Below are 18645 nucleotides of genomic sequence, written 5' to 3' on the forward strand. Positions count from 1 at the left end.
AAAACAACTGCCCGTGCAGATCATGATTAAAATGCAGTGGTTGCCTCTAATTTCAAATGGCTAGATATTTTTGTTTAAAGCCAATTTGTTTGTTATAAAGCAAATAGCCAATAAAAAAAAGTTGCTTAAAAATCAGTGTCAGTATCAGAATCCAATTTGCTAGTTAAAAAAAAAAAAAAGAAGAAAGAAAAGAAAATCTGAATTCTGAATCAGAAATGACAGGCGTATCACTAATTAAAAAACAAAGAAAAAGGCCTCAAATTTGAAGTACAATCTGGGATGTCTTTTTCTATCAATTCTTCAATAGGTAGATCTAGTCTTTCATAAAGGCCGAGGTCAGGGATCTTTGGCCTAAAAAGGTTGGTGACCACTGCTGTACATGATGTGAGAACAATTAGCTACTTAGGTTTGCACGTTAGCATGGACTAACGCTAGCTAGTTTTAGCCAGAGATATCTTGCTGAAGCACAAGATGACATTAACATTATTCTGCTTGAGCAGATGAACATTGTAACTTAATGAGAGTATGACAACCTGAAAATTAAAGCTGAATAATAAAATAAATTCCAAATTCTATTGCCTATCCTCTCAGGATACCTGGAATCAGTGTTACAAGTACCCCAGGCACATTGTTTTACCATTTTTGTAGCATGCGCCATCAAATCGATGAGAGCTTCGAATCATCCAATGTTTCTCTATGGTGCTGAAACCTAAAGATGCCCCTGTGCAACTGATACTCAACTGCCATTGGCTCATATACATTTGAGGGGAGGGGCTTACTGATAGGTCAATTTGTTCCAAAGCTGAATCAATCAGGAATGCAACAAGTGGCCATCTGTAATAAGTCAGTCATTGAATCATTCATTCAACTGATGCACTTTTTTTTTAAAAGAAAGGAAAGAAAAAGGAAAGAAATTATCAATAAATATCCATCACCTTTGTCAGGTGTCAGCTATGCTTGCCTTCCATTCTAATATTTTGAAATCCAAATATTGCACAGCTTTTGTATTTAGAAATTATAATAAACTTATCATATTTTGATGTTTCCATGTGTATTGGTTTTTACAGAATTAGTTGTTTTGTTGCTAATGTATTACGTATAACTCTACAATAAATACAATTTTGAGCAAACATATTTCATTCATAATGCCATTGTATTAATTAGTATATTCCATAGTTACATATAGTGACAGAAAGCAGCTATTGGGATACATTTGACATTGGTGAAAAACATAAGATTTTCTTTTCATAACCAAGTTACTGGGCAGGTGATTTAGAAAAGGTTGATATTATAGGGAACAACCTGGTGGGCACATGATGCCTCTTCAGTGCAAAAAGTAAGCCACACCTTCCTACTTTTTCATGCCCCTCTATGGATTATATAAACAAGGAATCACATAAAGTGACCATAATAGTAATCAGATCATATCATTTCTAACAAACATCTTTATTATAATGATGTCATTTGACAATCCTGCTAGAAGGCTGGTCTTTCCTATCAGAGGAATGGCAGGCTACCTGAGACAGTATAGTGAGTCATATTTGGGCTTGTTTGCAACAACGCATGCAGTAGGGGTGGTCCTGGCTCTCACCCGCTAAAGAACATGCACCCACACAGAACATTTGGGATATTCACAAATATTCACAGAACATGGCAAGTAGCACCGTTTTTTCAAAGATATCATTAATCAAGCTACATATGAACAAAGTTTTTTTTAACACAAGTGAATGACTAAGACATATCTAGGCAAGCACTGAGAAATATGTTGTAATTTTTAGCTTGGACATGCGGTATAATTTGATAAATGCTGTATAATTTAATAAATGGCTTAGGTAGTGTTACCCAGTGTGATGTTTAAACTCTTTTTGTGATTAATTTGACAGTACAAACTACTGAATCGAGCTGGAAGAAATAAACAAATTATGATTAGAAGAGACAAGGAAGATGGGAATAAAATCATTTAAAGCAACTGTATGTAAGTTTTTTTACCCTAAAATATTAGGTTCAAAATAAGTCACAAAAGTACATACAGAACCATCTCTATCACCATCTGTGGCTGAAGCACAACTTTCAGTGTTATTGACAAAGATGTTTTTTGTGTTATTTTATGCTATTCTGCGAGGATAAATCTGATTGTTTGTGGTACACCAATTACAGTCTGTGGTAACCATAACAGACCATAATATAATATCACAGCCATGCCGATATACAGTAAACCCATATTCAATGGCTACAAGTGATAATGCGTTTATTCAACAGTTCGATGAGTGTGCAAATACATAAGACACAACAACGAGTGTCTTTAAAACCCCTCTTTTTTGCAGAACTACTTCCTTCCACCATAGATACAAATCTCAAGTTGTCAGTTTAATAGCTGAGCCCAAGCTCAGTTACTACTTCAAAAACATCACTTTAAAATTAGCAACAAAGGAACATTGAGTTGCTTCATTGAAAACTTATTGTATTACTGTATTAAAAGCTCACTGTATTATGTAGATTCGAGTATTATGAGAGAGAGATGGACTGAGCAAGAGTGACCAGCATCTTATAGAGTATTCATTCTTCAGCTCAATCTCATATTTACAATAAAATAATAGTTTGAGTGTCTGCTGAGGGAAGCAATATCTTTGGCGTACTATCCTTTCATCTGTTAAGGTTGATTTCCGATGACAGCGCTGCTCAGTGCATTTGCTGGCTGCATCTTACAATGCATTGTTGAAAGTAAAAATAACTCTATTGATCACAACCCTGTTTCAGTCTCTTTCAATAGCCTATAAAAGTCTTTACTGCTGACTTACTCATAAAAAGAGTAAGTAAAATCACCATCATGAACACACACCATTTTCTAATGCTAAATACTATAATTAAATACTACTATTATTTACATAAATTATTATTTACTGAATAATAATATTTAATAAACAACAATAGCCATCATAAATGTTGTTAGGCAATTCAGTCAAAAGTACAAAGGCAGCGCTCTGATATACAACATTAAAGTTACATAAAATATAACATGATGAGATTTTGCCCTCAGCCAAAACTATTTGCTGTGGAACAAATAATAGATTAATTAGAGAAAGACTACCCATTAGATTTACACAAAACGAATTTATATGTCATGTTTAACCACTATAGAGACATCAGAGCCACCGGCATATTCCAGAAGAGCTGGCCAAGGTAAAGCTGCTCTCGGTGGCTTCATGAGCGCTGATGCCCTGAAGCTCGCATCTCCAAAAATGTTGAAGCAAATAGACGTTATCTTTATTAACAAACAACATATTTGAAGTCTAAACAAGTACATTCTTGCCTAAAAACTCTTTAAACTACATTCTGTGTCACAAAAACAGTATTATTTATAAAATAATCGTGGATTTGGGCGTCCGCCATATCACTCGCTGTGAGAAATACCGCAAGCGGAGTGATACAAACAGCAAAATGGTTGGAGCTCTGTTTTCACTAGAATATCACACTCCTGGAAAATCAATTAGTCAGTTTCGAGAAACAGAAAGAACTGTTGTGTGTGTATACATGTATACATACATACACATATAGCTTAAAACAAAAGCCTCTATCGAATATATTCAGATTTTTTATAGAGTGTCTATATAAGCCATCTTATATATGCCTTAATACTTTGAGACACACTGAGGGTACTTCAGATTCTTGAGTGCATATATGAACTTGAAAGCTGAATATACAGCCCTCACTGGGGAAGTGAGTCATGGTGTATTATGATTATTTGTTTCCATGTATATCTTCCATTCACATTTGAAATTAGTTTCATTAATGCTTTCATCTAGTATTATTATATGAATTAGAACCCATTACACCTTAAATTACTAATGAAGTATTGTACTCCATCTGCAGCGAAGTGTTTTCTTTCCTCTCTTTCTGCTGAAGGTTATCCAGTGATATGCTGATGCATTATTCTTATACTGCTCAAATCCAGAGGATGATGTCTGATGCCCTGATTTGACGTTGCAGCCTTCAAAGGCCTTCAGTCTTTGAATCAGTGGCAGGCGGGTCTCAATGGAGAGATACGTGTCTGAGGAAAGAAGCAGTGCTGAGGAGAGAAGTGGAGGCCATCCAGATTGGACAATAAAAGGCGGCAGCTGCTGTGAGTTTGGAGTGCACTTCAGTGACCCCTCAAGGATGGTGGCCTGCTCCCGTCTTGTAATTACCTGCACTCTCTGCTATGCTAGCGTGAAGCTGGGCTGCCCTAGTGGGGTGCAGTGAGGCTTTTTCATCTGAAGAGAGCACGACTGTGTGAGTGTGTGTGACATCTATTTCCTTTGTTTCAGCTGCCATAGCAGATGGGAGTCGTGCCGATGCAGAGTTCAGTCGAAGTCTCAGATGTGCCGCCAACTTCTGATCTTAACTTGGTGAACGATAATATGCCCTCTGGTGATCATTTCGGCAACTGTGTTTGTTTGTGGAAATGTAGCAGCTGCCTTCAGAGCCAAACTTCTCAAATGGTTAATTGATTAATAGCAACCCAATAAACATCCTGCGTAGCACATGATATGTGAAGTGTGGCGTATTAATCATTGAGCACACTCATAAGGAAACATCACACTAGTACCATCAAAACATAGGTGAGGTGCCGTAAATAATTCTGGATGATTGCACTAATTTACCCAAACTTTTAGAGTTAAAATGAATATTTTACCATTTACCTACCCTCACATCATTACAAAAGTATTTACTTTTCTATCTCATCTGAATTTTCCAGGATGTCAATACCATTCTTCTCATTTGTAATTTGTAGTTTGTTTTGCATAAAAGCATCTGCTAAATGAATAAATGTGAATATAAAATGTAAATGTGTGAAGAACAGACTGACTGCACTGAAAATCCTCCCCATCTGCTCAAAGCATTCAAAATCTAATTTGCAGTTCATACTCATTCATTCAAAACATGTCACCTCGAGATGTGCTGTGGCAGGTTTAATGCCAGTCATGTCAAATGCAATCGGCTCTTGCTTGTTTTGTGACACAATTGCAATACACCAAGTTTGAATGTATATTTTTGAATGAGATTTGAGAGTCAAGGAATAAATAAATTGATGATCTTTCACTTTTTTGAATCAGTTTTTCTAAAGAAACGGGTTTATTCAGTCTAAATCATTCAGATGGCTCACACACTGAATCGTTTGGAGCAGTTATAATAATGGGACACACAAAAAAAACACCAACAACAGCAACAACAAATATATATATTTGAATGTATTCCATCAGAATACATCCAAATAAAAAAAAAAGCTGTCAATAAAGATGCTTTTAACAGCCAGACGGTACAGTGACAACATCTACTAGCAGGGTGTAGAGTGTTTAGGATTGTGATTATAGATTTGAAAATATTATTAATAATAATAATATTATATTTGAGTTTTATAATATAAATATGATTAAAAGTATACTGTTTTGCATTATTCAAAGACAGTATTACAAAGGTGTGTTACCAATGTCACCAACATGACCTCTTAATGGTTCATGGAAAAAAAGTCACTAGAACAAAGCTTCCCTTATGAGACTGCACTGGTTCACTGCACATCATTTCAATGTGTTCAGTTCTCCACCTTCAAACAAGGTCAGTCTGCCCGTAAGCCCAGTTACTTATTTGGCCTATCTCTAGAAACAAAAGCCAGGCAGCCTGTGGAGATTCCCACCATTCCTTCCAAACACTGACAAAAAGCACCTACCCCTGCTGAGAGCATTCTTCTGTCTGCAAACGAACCATTACGTCAGGTTGATGATTTAACCTAAAGTAACTCAACGAGCATTATCCACATTCCCTTCTTTAACTAAAAATAGCCCCAAATTGGATGAGAAAGAAACTGGAGAAAGTTAGCACATGAATCAAAGTGTTTGCGTACCGCTGAGTTGCTAGATCATTGCCCAAACACAGTCATGGAAAAAGGTGTCATAGCTAGTGACTTCGGGGGCGATGCATATCGAACATTCCTTAGCCAGCGATAGCTCTTCCATAGTTAGGACGAGGAACAGTCGAGGACATCGTGGACCAACACAGGCCTACACCTCCCACTTTCACTCAGCTCTACATCAATACCTCACACTAATGTTTACAGGGGCGCGTGTGTCAGGGCACAAACCACATACCTCACCTTGTTCTCACGATGCTCAACATGCCATAACAAAATGTAATGAGAACACACACACACGCATTCTCTTTCTTTCTCTCACCCACACGCTGTATTTCTCTCCCTCACACACAGACAAATGCATAAAAAACTTCTCAGAGATATTCATGCTGGACGTATTTATTCAAACTAATATTATTGTAAATTTTTACCATTTTTATGCCTGTTGTCACATTCCGGCCTCCATGTTTTAAACTATGTACCATATATAGACTTGGACATCTTAATGGGAAGAAATGATGCAATGTCTCTCTTATTGAATATAGAAGTAATTTCAAGGCTGAAAGAATTCAATAGCATTTTTAGGGCTAGATTACGTTACTAGATTTTAGCCACACTTTGCAGTCTGTGTTTGTCTACTTTAGCCGTTTGATCAAAGGGTCTGTAATGAAAATCTGGTCAAAATTGTATGATGCTCGATGACCCAAATTTGAAGTCATATGGTGGCCAGCCAATCCACCTTATTCCTACGCCCCAAGATACCCCATTGTGTGAATTATGGTGTAACATCCGTTAAACTGGAAAACAATCAGTGATTGTTTGCAAAAGGTTTCCTCTATAAACGCAACAATATGTTTCTTTTTAAACTGGGTACAATGAGATGACAATATTCAACTCGCCCTTCAACCATCTATCATTAAAATGACATTTAAATGTGTAAAAGCATAAACTAGGTACTTTCAACAGACCATGAATAATCCCAAAAGCATGATTCTTTCAATAACGGACGGGTGAAATATCACTGTAGTAATATATATCATATTTTGTAACATATGTTACTTTAATCAAAAATGTTCATTAACTTTGCGTGATACTACTACAAATTGAGAGATTCTTTGTGCATTCAAGTTAATTATTAATGGGAAATATCAGGAGAAATGACTGCACATGTGCAGTATACAGTATGTTGTCCTTTTTCATAAAAAGACTTGATAAAAAAGAAAAAAAAGTAAATAAGTGAAAGTGACGTGACATGTAGCCAAGTATGGTGACCCATACTCAGAATTAGTGCTCTACATTTATCCCATCCAAAGTGCACACACACAGCCGGAGCAGTGGGCAGCCATTTTTTGCTGCGGCACCCAGGGAGCAGTGCCTTGCTCAAGGGCACCTCAGTCATGGTATTGAAGATGGGAGAGAGAGCTGTACATTCACTCCCTCCACCCACAATCCCTGCCCATACGAGACTCAAACCCGCAACCTTTGGGTTACGAGTCCGACTCTCTAACCATTAGGCCACGACTTCCATGACATAATCATGAGGAAAAGGATGTAGCGACTGAAAAGAGCTCTTGCCATAGATATAATTGTTATAACATGTCACGTTAAAATACCAAGCATTATGTTATTTTCATGTCTGAAAATAAAACATTAAGGAAAATCAACAGCTCATTCAGTCAAACAGATGGATAAGCTTTATTTCTAGGGCAACCTAATCTGTGTATCATTCGATCATTGGTTTTTTGATTTAATATTGAAAGTAGAAAAATTAGAAAACGGCTCCTTTTTCGTTTTTTTGTTTTTTTCCAAAAAACTAAAAACGAGAATTCAGCTTAAATTTTCGTTTTTCGTTCATGGGTGTAGTTATGAATAAACAGGTTGATTATTGGATTTCTACACGTGGGCGGGAATTAAACGCCCCTTTCTGCTGATTGGTAAGCCGAAGATCCAACCGTGCCTTCATCAGTTCTTCCGCAGTATCACGCAGCAGAATAATAGTCCTCCGCTGCTGCAGTTGTATGGATTAATAACCCTGTTTTATCAATTTTATATCTTTCTCATCAAACAGACTAATGAATAGCTCGACACAACTCATACCGGGGCAGAGTCTAGACAGGGCTTTCTTCTGTGTAGGCCAGCGGTTCTTAAAGTGATAGGGGGTCCAAGAAATAATTTGCTATAGCCTAAAGTATTTCCAGACTGTAAAGTCGCTTTTTTTATCATGATACATCGGCCTACTGTGATTTATTCCAAAGTGACTTATATGATGCATTTAATGTCAAATAATCTAAATGAAGCCTTTTAAAAGACAAGTATTCACTGTGGTTCATGTTTGTGGCACGCGCCAGAAAGATGCTCAAGGAGACCGAGATGCACTAAAGCAGTGCATTCTGTTGTTCTCTTTATTTTTTCAAAGGCATGACATTTTGTAGTTATTTTGAACGTAACGTTACACAATTAAAAATATCTGGGGGCCCGGTATGGGCTAGCGCGGCCAGTTGCTCGGGCCGGGGAACCCACTTTTTGAGCAAGTTGACGTGGTAGATTTGCTCCGTCCGTCGGTGGCCCGGTTGCCGCACCCGGTACGTCACTGATCCCATCCGTTCCACTACGGTGTAGGGACCCTGCCAGGTCGCCAGAAACTTGCACGCAGCTGTCGGGACCAGTACCACCACTCGATCGGGCGCGCTGGGCGGTCACCAGATGTTCCTTCACCAGTGGCATGACCCGGTCTATCCTTTCCCGCATCTCCCGCACGTGCTCGACGAGGCTACGAAGTGGGGCGGGTTGGTTTTCCCAGGCTTCCCGAGCCACGTCTAGAAGGCCCCTGGGCTGTCTCCCAAACAGCAGTTCGAAGGGGGTGAAGCCTGTGGAGGCCTGCCAATATTTTATGAAACTCTTGCGTTGCAGTGCGAGTGCGCAGCAGGTCAGGATGCGCACAAGTGCATATCCTTTTGAGGTATCAATTATAATAAATTTTAATAAAACACAAGACTACATTATATAACTCTAACAGTAGGCTATTTAATATCTGTTGTTCTCCGGCAGAAGAAAGCCCTGTCTAGACTCTGCCCCGGTATGAGTTGTATTGAGCTATTCATAAGCCAGTTTGTTTGACAAAAAAAGATTAAATGTAGTTTCGATAAATGCGTTAAGAATCCATACAACTGCAGCAGTGGAGGACTATTATTCTGCTGCGTGATACTGCGGAAGAACTGATGAAGGCACGGTTGGATCTTCGGCTGACCAATCAGCAGAAAGGGGCATTTAATTCCCGCCCACGTGTAGAAGCCCAATATTCAAGCTGTTTATTCATTTTTCCACCCATGAACGAAAAACGAAAATTTAAGATGAATTTTCGGTTTTTGGAAAAAAACAAAAAAAAAATTAAAAAGGAGACATTTTCTCATTTTTCTACTTTCAATATTAAATCAAAAAACTAATCATCGAATGATACACGGATTCAACCTTATGAGTTGAAATCATTTGTTTCTGTCTTTTTGAATGGAAGTTCCCCAAACCAAAAGTGCCTGCCATAAACCTTAAAGGGAGCATTCACCTAAAAATTAAAATTTGCTCACCATCTTGCTGAACCAAAAGATGATAGTTTGTGAGTCAAAAATAAAAATTCAACCCTACTGACTACTACCTACTCTCTTGGCAAAAAAACATTAAAAACTAATTCCCAAAATGTCCTTTCTTTTGCTTTTTAAAAATCGAAAATGTTTAACTTTAAGTGTCAAACAGTATGTCCCTGTAGTCATAAACTGTAGTCTGTTAGTGTTTAATAGGCTACCTATAGAATATTTGAAGTCTGTTCAAATATTAGGTAATGGGATGCAGTCTTTATGGTGTATTGCTCTTCTTTCAAATTTCTTTATATAGCTTCTTCATATAGTCTTTTCTTTGTTTTTGTCTTCTTCTTATGGCACTCTATCTAGTCTGTATCTGCAGTATTGCAATACTACAGAACTATAACGAGGCATTTTCATCCTGGACCTTCTATCAGTCTGTCTCTCTGGCCATTGACATTTTTCTTTAATATTTCTCCACTGTTCCCCCTATTTTCGCATCCCTCCTGATATTCCTCTACCTCCCGGCCTATTCCTCTCATTCTTTCTTTCTCTCTCTCAGTGTAATTCTCACCTCCAGCAGCAGAGCGGCTGACTCACCCACTGCCTCATTAAGCTCCTGCCAAATCTGAGAGATTAAACTGGAAGGGATGATGAGAGAGAGAACAGAAGGGATGGAGGGATGAATAGACAGAGGGAGCCCCTCCAGTACCTTGCACGTTTAGTGACAAACTGGAGGTCACGCAGACAGCCATAAAACACCTTGGTATATTCTACGAGCCAATCTCGTTTTTTCGCCAGGCTCAGGTAACCGTAAACTCCTGCTAAAGAGAAATGGCTGTGTTGGCGATATCCTTCTCACTGTCATTCTGTGTTTTCCCTCTCCTCCTCAGTTTTTGATAAGGTCATCTGATGAGGATAGGAAGAAATTTTGATAAATATCATGGACTCTTTAGAAAACTTCAGTATTGATGGAAATGTCTTTTGCTTTTTATCTCAAACCGTTTCAGATCTTTGGTAAAGAGCATAACATGCAGGTAAAATAACTTAACAGAATTTTTTATATATATATATATATATATACTTTTATTACTTTGTGTACTTTTGACTGTGCAATAGCTAGGACAGGAATTATAGGAAACCAGAAGTAGGCTACTAGTCTTTTCCTCAGTATTGGTTATTATGTGTGGTTTTGAGCCACATCCTGAAGGCCGTCCAGCAGAAGATTCTGCTATTATTATCCTACCCTCATTATGTTTCAAAGTTGTATGTTGTTACTTTTTTTTCTGTGGAGCACAAGAGAAATTTTGAGAAAGTTTTACAGATCAAATATACTTCAGATTTAAAATCCATATTTCAGATTTTAAAAATACACACCATGCCAGGTTTTATGTAATTTACAACAATACGCCATTGTTCTTGTGTGTGTTTCAACTAAACATGTCATTCTTTAATGTTTTATTTTTCTATCATTTTTTTTTTTCTTCTATTGTATGGGGGAAACCTACTCTTCCAAAAAATACTTTGAGTTCCATTGGGAAAAAACAGCAAACACATTTGGAACGAAAGGGTGAATAAATAAACAATGACAGAATTTTCATTTTTGGAGGAACTATTCAAGTCTGTTTTTCTTTCATATTTTATGATTTTACCCTTTTGTGCCAGGCATTCTGGGATTATAAGAACAGGCAGTACACAGCAGACTGAACTGTGGGTCACTTTTAACATTCTCGTATGTCGGATAAATTCAGATTTTGCCTGAAAATAGAAACAAACCTTCAAACATTATTTACGTCAACAAAGCAATAAACAAAACAGAACGCTGAGATGAGATGCGAGTTAAACACCAAATGTAATATAATACAAGCTGCCATATGACAAAAATTCAAACACCGATTTTTAAGCATGATGTATTTGAGATATATTTCTGAAGTTAGAGGATCACGGTACGATTTGGAAGCACGTTTTTTAAGCCGTTAGAACAAAGAGAACTGATACTCTCTCTTCTGCACATTTTTTGAAACATTTCAGTTTTGAATGGAAAATAATAGATTTACCTTCTTATCTTAAATTCATTACTGGGTTCGAAGAATTTTTAAAGCAGTTCATCCCCTGCTCATTTTTTCTCATCTGGCTATCATTTTCCTTGTTCACTGTTCCCCCTCTATTCCGTAATGGAGGCATGTGCAGTAAAATAATTAACATGGCGTAGTCCAGGGCTGAGCACAAGTGCTCATAGTCTCTCCGGGTCCTTAAAAAGGCTGGCCGATGAGTCATCAGCACGGCCTGAAGGAGGGAGAGATGGGGAGCGGGATGCTGTTACATATATGGCATATGCAGTGATGGGAAGGTTACTTTGGAAATGTAATAGGTTACAGATTACAAGTTACCCTACTTAAAATGTAATAAGTAGTGTAACTTTTCAATTACTTCATTAAAGTAATGTAACTGATTACATTTGATAACTTTTCAAAATGTCTCATGTTTTCAACTGTTTATCATTTTCAAACATGTAAACCAGGCAGGGTAAACCTTACAGTGGTACTCAACACTGATTACTGTCACACTTTCGAAATCCTTCATCACATGAATTAAGATTATATTTCAGTTTTAAAGTAGACATTGGATGCAAAATTCACTTTTACATGGTGTTTGCATATAAATATATCTTAGCAGTGTGTGGACACAACCATCCTACAATAATAAAAATCCATTCACTCCTTTTTTTAATCCCCCAAAATCCTAAACAGTCTCAATTATCAAGCCGTTTTGATTTTTATGAGCAGTATGATGTCATATTGTTCAGCCCCTGCCCACAACCGCTAATGTACTGTCCAATATTAGCCTATTTTCGCCCTCAGCCAGTTGTACAAAATCCATAATTTTCTCCACGCTCCAGCAGCTGTAGTGACAATGTCTTGTAAGCGATGCAGGTGTTTTGTAGTTTTGTGATGTAGAAGAACATAAGAATCTTAATTTTCTCCCGACATCAGAGCCACTGAGGACGCAGTGCATTAGTTTTGTTTTTAATGGTAATGCGCCACTGAATACACCTAAATTCGTTTATGTCTGCGCAAATAATTTTACTCCAGACTGCTTTCTGAACGAGGGACAATTCAAGGCAGGTTTTGTTAAAAAGTTAAAACTCAAGGATAGATCAGTACCCATTGTTCGTGATCCAGCTGCATCTCCAGAAGAAGTAAGTCTGACACTTTATATTTTTTATGATTATTTGCAAATCGCCTTCCAAGGAAGAAAGGGGCGGGTGAGCAGAGCTCATTAGCATTTAAAGGGACATGCCCCAAAACGAGTCGCTGTGAACCGAGCAAGGTAAAAAGGGGGTTGTTTTACATGACCATTGATTCATTTTAATCAAAGTATGTAGCAGACATTCTTGTGGAAGATCAATGTCCCCTTTGAAGTACAGCCACTACATTAAATACATATTTCAAATCATAACAAGAAATATTTTATTAGCAATGATACCGTTTTTGAAATCAAATCTTTACATAGCTATGACAGTAAACACTTGAATCTAACAATGCCTTGGAAAAAAACTGTTAATCTTTAAAAAATTAAGCATAGCTATACATAAACCCATATAGGAAATAAAAGAGTTATTGAATAAGCATGTTCTAAACTCCTGAAACATTGGTGTTTCATATTTTAGAGCAGTCACTGCAATTTATGAAAGAAATCAATTAAATCTGTATGTGGGGGTGTGTGTGAAAAAAAGCAGATGTAACCCCCTTTGTAATCCTTAACATTTTCATAAGTAACTGTAATTTAATTTTTAAAAAATTCTCAGTAACTGTAACTGATTACAATTACTTTTATTTTGTATTTAAATTACGTAATTCCATTACATGTAACTAGTTACTTCCCAACACTGAGCATACGAGTATCAGGTACAGATTTACTGCAGCTGCGTGGTTTGCTCGTACACTTCAGCACAGCTTAATTATGACAAGAGACAATAGAGCGCAGAAAGTTGCTCATAAGTGAATGGTGCAAATGAAATGCCTTGTATAATGGCTGGAAGCATAGCAGCCATATTTCCACAGACTTTCATATCATCTTATTGTGGCTGTCAGAACATGCCAGGGAATCTCACGATTATGCACAAACACGGTCTTTATTGAACACTGGTGTATCATACCTCTAACTGGGTTCCTGTTGACAGAGTGGGTTTCCCCCAAAGACAAGTTATTTTTATTTATTTTTTTATTGACTACCAGTAATGATTTTCTGTTCTATGCACTGTAGTATTAAACTTACAGAGCCAACCACACAAATATACCTGTACCAAATATAGCTAGCAGTTTACTGTATGAAAGGAACAGCGGACCAATTCAACGGAAGATCGTTTTTGATTAAAAACTACTATCAAAAAAAGTAAAGAAAAAATAAATAAATAAATAAACTTTCAAGTTTTTCACAACAACATGCATTTAGAAAATAGGGTGAATTTTTATTTCAAGGTGAACTGTGTAATTAGTGGCAGCAATTATATTCACAAAAGTAATTATATGCCAAACAGTCCTACTACCATTCTGACCCCATCTTGGTAAAAATACTGTACGAAAACAGCTGTCTGTTGAGGCAGTTTTCATTAACACTAGATGCAATTTGGTTGATTACATTCAGTTTAGTTTTATATGGTAGTGTGGTTCAAAGTCAGAAAAACTGAACTGGATATTTGGTTTATTTCCTCCATAAATGTCTGTCTACTGTTGGAGTACATACTAAATGAACATGGGCTTCATTCAATATACTCGTGCATCTGTTGATTTCATTGTGTTTGCATTTTTAAACAAAAGCATGCTGAATGGGCCAGTTCACCAGCTCAGATATGTAAAAAATAATATGTCATACAGCCAAAGTTAACTTTATTTTAAGAAAAACACACCAAAAACATTCACGCCTGCTTGCGTCTGCAAAGTGTCCATTACACGTTTTTTCCTTTGCGTTAATTTCAATGTTAATGACATGTAGACCGCACAACTTCTCGACTCTTCTTGATACCAACATAACCCTTGATACAAAAGCTTGTGCTTTCAGATTTTTGCACAATGTATTTTAAGCAACTTATTCCAAAATCATCAGGTACATCAACAAACTTTTTGTTTGACGGACATAGACAGAGAACTTTTGTAAGGTAAGGTCAATTCTCATGTAAACAGTTCAGCCCTGAACTCAAGCTATTGGATAACGCTGGAGAATCACATGTCAGCAGTCTTTATAGTCTTTAGGCAAGTCAACCTACGGATGGATTACTTCTACAGTAGTTAGGGATAGGAAAGCATTTTACAGAACCCTACATAAGTTGGAGATAATAAATTTTATTTTCTAATTAGCCATGTTGTAAAGTGACACAAACTGTTACAAAAATGCCCTGCACATTTAGACTTTTTAATGGCTTTAAATGTAAATGTCTTACAGTGTGTTTAAAATTTAAGCTCAAACAGACAATTTCAAAACACTATTTATAAATCTTCTGCAAAAAAGGAACCATCTCCTAAACATCTTCTGCAAATTAGACTCTTTGCATTTTTAGCTTTAACACAGCACAAACACAAATTAGTAATGAAGAGGCTGGGAATCAGAACGGCGCTCAAATTAATACCCCCTTTTCACAAGTCACATAAACCCTGCATAATTAGATTTGGCATGAAGCATAAACAGACTTTCCAGTTCTCCAAAATACATCTTGTACAGTCAAACAATTACTAACAACTCTGCAGCAACTCTGACATATGAAATGCTAAATTAATTCCCTCATAAGCAATTTGTGCCACAACGTTAATCCCATTGAGAGCAGTAATATCGGCTGGCTTCCTGCAGCCTCTTGTGTGACTCAGGCCTTTCTGCTCACTGATCTTTGCATGAAGTCATGATCCAAGGTCAAAGATCACAAGCAGAGCAGATCATTTGCTTGCTCTCACCCCCCACTGCCCTCGCTCGGCACTCCCATGCTGTTGGTGTTTGTCTAATGAATGAATGAGGTGGAGTGCAATGTGTTAAAACATCCAAGGCAAGTGTCAGATCAAAGTGCCAATTAGGCCTGCCACATATCCTAAGAGCATAAATTAACACTTCTCCATACAGATCACACTCAGTGCCACCAACATCTCCATGCGTACGGTGCCGTACAATACAGCACTCATCCTGATTCAAGCCTGTTTCTGAATGACAGAATCTAAAGGTTAATTACAAAAGTACCGCTCACTTTCAACGGATTTGCCTTGTGTTTCTCTTACATTCAGCAACAACATTTAGAAGCATCACTCCTCTCAAGCCGTCCGGAGTGACTGGAGAGAGCAGCTTTTTCTCTGTCCAGTCAGCAGGTGTCAGTCAAACCAGTGTTAAAAGGAAGAAGAGAGATGAGGGGAAAGAAACATGTGCAGCCTCTCATCTCTGAAGCCCGTCATCTCATCCAGGAAAAAGCTCAGAGGGGCATGAACCTGAGGTGATGACGCACGGAAGTTGTACTTGTAATCCTGCCCATGCAGAAAAATCGGGAGGGAAAAAACAACAACAAAGGAAGAGTCCTGCCGCTTCCTTTCTGCAAGCACAACTCTCTGTCCCTCTTTCCCTCTGCTGCCTTTTAAAACAGATACTGGATAAAGCGTTCGATCTGGAGAGTGGCTTGGAAGAGCAGGGCATTAGACACCATTTTTCTCTAGCTGAGCTTTTGGTATTATCAGTCCCCCTGACAGAACAGGGGCCCGAGACATCAGGTCACTGACACATCAAATAAAAAGGATGCAGCAAACGTCAACAAAGCAGGAGAAATGGCAGGTTCCTTGATATATGAAGCCGTTTGATAGGAAGCATTTGCAATCAAATAATCGACGGCCATGTCTCCAAACAGTGATCATATAGCACTACAAACTGGTCGCTCATTAACGATTAGTTTAACCTCTATTCAAAACATTTACTTTTCTGCGGTTCAAAAAAGAATCTGTAAATGCTTCAGTTCTTTCAGTCATTGAATCCTTTATCCTGAGCAAGTTTTCTAGTGCTATATGTGAAAACGTCACGTTTAATGCTCTTTCAGTAATATATTAACTTTGTAATGTATTTTTTCAATTATTTAAAATTATTTTGCTGAGAAATATTCAGTACATTAAATTCCATATTATTGTACATGAAGGATGTGATTATAACACATATCTTCCTTCACAATAAATTTGAGAAAAGAAATGCTATAAAGCAAATTTTCAAATGTTGTTTTGATGTTGGATATCACTAGCACGTAGTAATATCATATTACTACGTGCAAAATAAATTGCATGGGAATGCAATTCAAATATGTTACAATAATAATACAAAAATCAAATATTCATTAATATGATCAATACTTGGAGGGTGTCAACCAACAACACAACTCTTATTCTCCCTTTGATCCAGCAAAATAGTTTTGCATGGACTACAATATTTCTTTTCATATAATATGACCCTTAAAGTATTGTTCATCATAGAACATGCTGAGATGAAATTAAAGTCCTTTGATATTTCATCCCCTTGTCATTCAGTTTCCCAAAATCCCATTATTTTACCTGCTACCATGTTACAATCTATCAAATATTTGTAGGCCAGCATGTGGGTGGCAAATATTTTCATACTTCTGTTCATCAGACAAATACAGTCAAAATAGTTGCAGTCACATCTCATTAACTATGAAGTATTACAGCAAAGTATTGACTTCTTAAATGCACAAAACAAGTGGACCATCCTCTTTATTTGAGAAAGAAACTTTGAGAAATAGCAATGACTCCATAGGGTAAACTAAGTTTATGAAGCATTTAAACACATTCTCTGTGTTATGCACACATCTTACTCACTGAGACAGATGGCAAAAACTGTAACATTTCTGAAACCATTATTAATTTCTGACTTAGCATCTCATTTTTTGGAATGAAAACAGTTACCAACCAGATGACCAATTATCCCTGTCTCCTTCTTTTGATAGCAAGCCCTTCCTCGGCTCCACAGTCATCTCCTCATCCAGTGTCCTCCTGAGAAGAGTCACCCAGCCCGCATGCAGCTCTTGGCACTCTCCTGCATTTGATTTGCTGAGCAGCAGGGCTTTGAGGCCTAACATCAAAAAGCTAAACAAAATCTGCCACTGATGCTTTATTTACTTCCTGCACAGTTTGTCTTGGGTTGTTTGTTGTAATGTGAAGAAATGAGTCAGGATGAGTCCATACTGTGCATTTTCTGAAGATTTGCCATCTGCACATATACACACATGAGTGGCACAAGGACTGAGATCTGAGATTTGAGGCAAGAAGAAATAATGCTTTAACACTATAGCTGAATTCTTTAGTTTTCCTCAATATGTGAAAAATATTGTCGATTGTCTTTAAAATAGCTAAAGATTACACATTTTGGTCCTCTTTTTGGAGGGGTATATATATATATGTTACAGTTACTGAGAAAAAAAATGTGAAAAATGTTAACAATTACAAAGGGGGTTGCATCTGAATATTTTCACACATACAGATTTGATTGATTTCTTTCCCAAATTGCATTGACTATTAAATTAATCTCTTATGATTTTCTTATGATTTTAAAACTGTATTTAACCTCAGAACGATCTGAAAGTAAAAGGAGGTGCTAAAGTCTGATTTGTGGTGGCTGTGCTTTAAAATTAAATTATAATAATTTTAATTCAAGTGATGAAGGATTTTGAAAGTCTGACAGTATTCAGTGTTTAGTACCACTGTAAGGTTATACCTGCCTGCTTTAAATGTTTCAAAATTATTAACAGTTGAAAACATTCATTAGAGATGAAGAAAAGTAATCAAATGTAATCGAATCTAATCATTTACATTATTTATTTGATATTGTATTTTCTTTATTATATTTCATAAATGTCTTCATTGTCTGTTTTAATCAATGAGAAAAGTTATCAATAAGTTCTAAAAAGTGGTTGACTCTTGCAAGAATTTGGGAATTTATGTTTTGGTACCTTGTTGTATCAGTTTAATGTAATGGCTGCCAATCAGCAGTCCTGTTCTCAGTCACAATCTGAAACAAACGTATTGCAGCAGCATCAAGGTCAGAAAACATCTACAGCACATCAGCTATAAAATCTCAGCTCACTAATCTAAACTGATCTACAGAAGCAGGATTCTCATCAGGGCAAACCACATGAGGTGCCGCAGTAGGAGAAGCACGGAG

The 18645-nt window shown here is 37.1% G+C and overlaps 1 long non-coding RNA gene across 1 annotated transcript in view; it reads left to right on the plus strand.

Moving 5' to 3' along the window:
* LOC107554893 (uncharacterized) overlaps positions 1-5006 on the plus strand; it is a 22400-nt gene extending 17394 nt beyond the window's left edge. The window contains exons 2-3 of the long non-coding RNA XR_001605114.1: positions 3904-4120; positions 4305-5006. This is a non-coding gene — a long non-coding RNA (uncharacterized lncRNA). The remainder of the gene's footprint in view (positions 1-3903; positions 4121-4304) is intronic.
* Positions 5007-18645: the final 13639 nt, after the last annotated feature.

Source organism: Sinocyclocheilus grahami, unplaced genomic scaffold (genome assembly GCF_001515645.1).
Source record: "Sinocyclocheilus grahami isolate Dianchi unplaced genomic scaffold, SAMN03320097.WGS_v1.1 scaffold518.1, whole genome shotgun sequence".
In the NCBI taxonomy this organism is placed as follows: Eukaryota; Metazoa; Chordata; class Actinopteri; order Cypriniformes; family Cyprinidae; genus Sinocyclocheilus; species Sinocyclocheilus grahami.